This window comes from Sorex araneus, chromosome 7 (assembly GCF_027595985.1).
Source record: "Sorex araneus isolate mSorAra2 chromosome 7, mSorAra2.pri, whole genome shotgun sequence".
Lineage (NCBI taxonomy): Eukaryota > Metazoa > Chordata > Mammalia > Eulipotyphla > Soricidae > Sorex > Sorex araneus.
The window spans coordinates 70,131,692-70,137,420 of NC_073308.1; the positions used below are offsets into that span (position 1 = coordinate 70,131,692).

Consider the following 5,729-nt stretch of genomic DNA (forward strand, 5'->3'; position numbering starts at 1 on the left):
ATCTGACTACTTTCCGATTTGGCACACGGCTTAAACTCTAGCCTTGCTATATTTGCAATGACTTAAAATTTCCTCCATTTGGAAGTCAATTATGTGTGTACCAAGTGTAGAGAACTACTGAGATTTATAGGTACACAGAAATGAACAAAACTTAGCTGGGAGCAGCCTCCCCTAAACCTACTTTAAACATAAATGTTGCAGAAGGAACTACACTGGGGCAGTGTGTAATGCACACTGTAATAAAAAATATATCTATGTACTGATTTGTCTACCAACCTTTCTGAAAGCATCCACCTTCTCTGTTGACAAGTCCTTACCTCTCTCCCCAGTGCAATCTGATCGCTAAGCCCCCTTAATTTGAAGTCTTTTAAATGTCATCCATAGTTGCTGTGAAGGATCACGCAGAATGAGAGTTTCAGGCTCTTCAATCTCATCTTGCTCTCTTACATGTAAGTAGCTGTTTGCTTGTGTGGCGAGTGGGTTTGGGAATTTGCTGTAATCCCAGCAGCAATTTCAAGTCTGGCAACTGGTTTCCCTCTCTGAAATAGGCAGCAGTTACTCTGTGTCAGCTCCCTGGACAGCCAACACTCTGAGGGAGAAGAAATGGAGCTCGGCCAGGAAGGGTGATACTGATGGAATTTTAAAACCCTCTGATGGAGTTAAGACTCCACTACATTTTAACCACCCAGGTCCAGGGCATGATTGGCTGAATCTTCCAGAAAGTAGACATTCTGGATTAACCATGTGCATTTGGATGCAAGTCACCTTTTATTTACTCTGCATCTTTTAAATTAGGCACTATATTTGAGGAAGGTAGACCATAGATTTATCTCCATTTTGGAGCAGTAAAGTCACTCGTGGATAAAGCAGCAACTTCATGTTAGCAAGCTTCTGACTATGTTTATTTTGGTTGCAGATCAGTAAATTTGAGGGGGTGGAGCCATATGGAAATATGTATATATTGCTGGAAAATATGTGAATGTGTTTGTAACCAAGCTTGATGTTTGATATTCACGGAATTGTTATTTCAAAAATTATGCTTTATTCATTTCTTATATTGGCCTTTATTCACAAAAACATTATCTGGACTATATGATGAAAATTCAGATCTTTTTTGAGTGTTATGTACAACTCAACATGATCTTTTTTTAGTGTTATTAAAAGGTTTCTTAAATGTTAATTATCAACATATTCCAATGAAATGGTACCTTTTATTTTTGTATTGAAATATTTTCATCATGCATAATCATAACAAGAAAAGAAACCTGAAAGTCATGTTATTTCATGGTGGAGAGATTTGAGACTCTGAGCTTCCCTGTACTAAGTAGGAAGGTGTTCAGAAACTATAAGTGCTTTGTACTCTCTCGAGCTACTGGGAGCTTGAAAGGAAGTCTTGGGGCTTGAGAGTCTCTGTGGATTACAGATACTTCATGCGTGGGTGGGGTGAATGGGGTTGAGTAACTGAGTTAACAGGGATAAATGAGCACAAAGCAAGAGCTGGTGCCATTGTGGCCATCATCATGATGCATTTACTGCGCCTCACGCTGTGTTCTCAATTCTCAGAAGAGAGAGGGGGTTACACAGGTATGGTGGATATTTCACTTTCTGCTCTGCATTCTGTGTTGATGAAATGCAGGCTTGATTAGTGCAGCTTATCTAAAAGCTCAGCCTAAGCTTCTTTATATCCAAGAAACTGTTGGTCCTCAATAGCCTTATATTAGAAGAGAACCACTGTTCCTACTACAGAGGAATGCCATGCATATTAAGTCAGATCACTGACATAAACTTGTCCGGTATATGGAATCATTGCCCATGAACCTGAAGGTTTTCTAAGTCTTAGCAGTTTTGGATTCTGTCTTAGAATCTTGATTGGTGCCCTCTCGAAGGCTTTAGACCTAACATATGAAGGTCTAATTGAATGGTTATCCTCAATTGAAATTTCTAAATTTGATATTGTTGGCCCTGGCTAAAGCATTTTTTTGGGGGGGTCACATTCAGTGATGCTAAGGAGGTACTCTTGGCTCTGCATCTCAGGAATTACTCCCGGCGGTGCTCCTGGGACCATAGGGGATGCTGGGAATCAAACCCGGGTTGGCTGCATGCAAGACAAATGCCCTAACCGCTGTGCTATTGCTCTAGCTCCCCCCGCCCCCCACCCCCCAGCTAAGCATTTTACAATTTTTTTTCCTGTTCTTCCAGAGTTGCTACTGACTGTTTCTACATTTGAAAGAGAAAGAGTGGAAATGCTAGGTTAGATGCTAAGGTGCACATCTGGATATACACCAGAGTTCTGGCAGATGAAGGTGCCCAAGCATTCTGGGCTTTGTGTGAAGCAGTTTATTCTCACCACTCTGTCATAAATAGAGATGATAGAGCAAGAGGATTTCATTCATCTGAGTCCTACTCCATTGACTACTAGGGCTGGGAATGGACGGAGAGGGGGGCTAGAACACAATACAGAAATTATGATAATTTATTTTGAAACGCATATTGAGCTTCTCTGATATATTTGTGCTTTTGAACATTTACATATCATTCTGAAGAGAGGCTGAGTGTAAGCCTAATTATTGACCAGAGAGGGGGGAAATGTCCATTTTTTAAAAAAATAATAAACTCCGAAAGAAGAGATTAAGAGAACAACTCATTATCTATCATGAAACATTGCAAGGGAGAAAATACAGTCATTTGACAGAACTGATCCCCCAAATAGTTATGAAGAGTAGAGTATGCAAAAAGGTAACATTTAGAGAGAACTATAAAAAACTTTAAAGGCAAGCTCCAAAGCTATCATATTTTTACTTCTTAAAAAGGAATATGAGAAAACAAAATGAAGTGACTTTGAAGGCAGATATACAACTGTGTGTATGTTGTTCCATTGGCATCAATCATAACAATGCCCTACAATGTAAATGTTTAGGGTACTTCTATTGAATTACAGCCACAATAATAACATGCCGTGAAAGAAAGGTATCCATATATATGCTAATTAAGAAAGGCAACGCACTGTAGTCACTGCACAAGCTATAAAATATCCAGTTTGTGTTTGTTGAGAATCCAAAGAGGTTCTGTTTTAACTTTATAGGTGCAATTTGGCTGGGAAAGAGGTGTAGTTGAAGCAGACTGTTAAATGCACTTTTACTGTCACTGGATGTTTAGCAGAGAGCTCCAAAACGATGAAAGTGAAGGACAACTTGGGTTTGAAACATTCTTTTAAATCACTTTGATGAGTCTGGAGAAGGCTATTGACCCCGGAATGAAGTGTCTCTCCTTTGCAAATCACTCTGAAGATTTGAAAGTCTGTTGGGTTGGCACAGACCTCAGGAGAGGTTAAGTTGTTGGACTGGCTGCCTTGACTTTGGAAATATTTATGTTTTGTAGCCACGTTAAACTAAGAATGAAGGAGATCTCTAAGTGTCTAACTGATCTCTAACTCAGTGCCTTGAACACATCCTCTCAAAGTATCGCTGTTCTTTCCGCAGCTGAGCATGGAGGGTCCTCACTCTATACGGTTCGAACCCATCACTCCCACTATTTTCAGACTTGATTGAACGTTCAGATGAGATGTACTAGGAATTTTCTCAGTCTTCACTCTATAGTACATACTTACTGTGAGTAACCAGAGAATGAATAGCCTCTCAGCTTGGTGCTTGAAGACAAAGTCCCTTCATTGCTCACAATTGAGCTAGTTTATAGACCCAGACCCTTGGGAAGAAAAGACGGACTCTCCCGGAAGAAAGATCATTGCATATTGCCAAACATTCAGGCCAGTTCTTCTCCCCACCTTCCTTAATGGGTTCTGTGGCCATGGACATGGTTAACTTGCACTTTTCAGGTTATCAAACACGTCCAACCCTCTCAAACTGGCACGGCCAAGTTACCATACTTGATCCATTCAACACAGCGAGAGAAAGATTCAGTGCAGGAGCTAAGAACAGCCCCAACTAAATGCTTCTCAGAAGCACTGACTTTGCAGCACTGAGCCAGGGAGGTTCGGCACAGCCTGTGAAGTCAAAGCTGCTTCCTAGCACCCCAGCACAGAGTGGCACCGGGTACTGCTGCCCCCCCACAACCTCTCAGGGACACACGTTATTAGATTTTGGAGCCACATAGCAGGTCATCAGAGCACTTTTCTGGGTGCTTCAAGGCCTCTGCAGGAGTTCCCTGTCATCAACATCCTGAGCACTGAACAGTGAGGGACCTCTCAAGAGATACTACACTTGATCTTAGCCAAAAGGCCGAGAAGCGATACCTCTCAAGAGAGAAGACTGTCACCCCATGGTCTCATCTTGGCTCTGGGATGCCCCAGTGGTGAAGAGGACCCCTTCCCTGGGGCTGAGTGCCAGACTGCCACCAGCTGTGTTGTTTTGGTGTAAGAGGCAGGGTGGGCAGAAGGTTTGGGCCGGTTGTGAGATGGACGCTTGACTCCGATGGCCGCAGGGCGCGGTAGCCTGTACGGTTGTGCTTTGGAGGGTGACCTCGTGACAAGACGGGCTTCGTGACCAGGCTTGGAGGACGCTGTTTCTTGGGGCACTGTCAGAGAGCCCTGACCCACCCTGGACGGGGCTCCGGAGCCAAGTGGCTGTGGAGGCAGGATGCAGCCGTGCGTCCCTTTTTCTCTCCAAAGGCCACTGCGCCGACGCTGCCAGGGACTGTCCAGGACTGAGGGCAGCGCTGTGCCCGCTATCTCCACGCCCAGGCCCCTGGCAGACCCCAGGGTGTTGCTTTTCCATCTGCGACAGGCAGCGATTGGCCCTTACCCACGTACCATTCCGGATGTGGGTTTGCTGAGAGGTTGTGGAGCTGCTGCCTGAGCCACCGTCTGTACAGTCACAGTGCATCTTGCCACGGTGTCCCGCGGCTCCACGCCGGCCTAGGACGGGCCTTCGGGCTCAGCTTCCATCTCAGCATCGTGTACATCGCTCTGCTCTGCCCTCGCCCCACTCCTGGCTGCTTTCCAGAGCGCCTGTGGACTTGGCCGTCACACTCTGCTGCAAAGCCGGGGCTTCTGAGAGGCATTTAGTGGGCCCCGCTCTTGGCTCCCGCCTCTTTCCTGTTCAAAGTCTGCGTCGCCTCCCAGAGTGGGGCAGTGGCCGGGTCTTGTGGTGCAGCCTTTGTTACGGGCAGGGCGCTGGGCAGGGCTGGTCACTTCTGGTCTCTAGATGTGCTGGCCCAGAGCGAGCATCTCTGAGTCCCATGAGGTGTGAGGCGGATGGAGCGCCTGGGAGAGCCACAGACTCCTGTTCGAACCGAGGCTTCAGAAACGTTCTCGAAAGGTCTCTCCCGGAGCTCTTAGCCATAGGGCAGCTTTGCAAAGCTTTCGTGTATTCATTTTTTTTTTTGAGGGGGGGAATGTGGGCAATTCTGGCCAGCTTGCATGGCCTCCCCAGGGCGCTGGCTCCGCTCCACGCTGTCCTGTGTGGTGCTCGGCCCCGGGAGAGATTCCGGGGAGGGCGCCATGGAGATCCCAGGCACTTGTCCTGCCCGCCCTGGAGCAGGACATGTCCTGGGCTGAGCCGTTCTGGGAAGGCGAGGGCCCGCCCCCTGCCGCGCCCCTGCTCTGGACGCTGGTCTCAGGGTCTCAGCTGGGCCAGTGGGAGGTAGAGGTTGCCCCGTCCCGGGGCACCGAATGGTGCTCTCCTGGCCGGGTCCTTCCTGTGCTCACTTCTCTTCTTCCTTCCCGCTCTGCCTTCCCTGACTGCCCCACGCACCGGCCCCCAGCATCGCCTTTG

General features: G+C 46.9%; 1 pseudogene; it reads right to left on the bottom strand.

Moving 5' to 3' along the window:
* Positions 1-4,152: 4,152 nt before the first annotated feature.
* LOC129406722 (U2 spliceosomal RNA) lies at positions 4,153-4,247 on the bottom strand (annotated as a pseudogene).
* Positions 4,248-5,729: the final 1,482 nt, after the last annotated feature.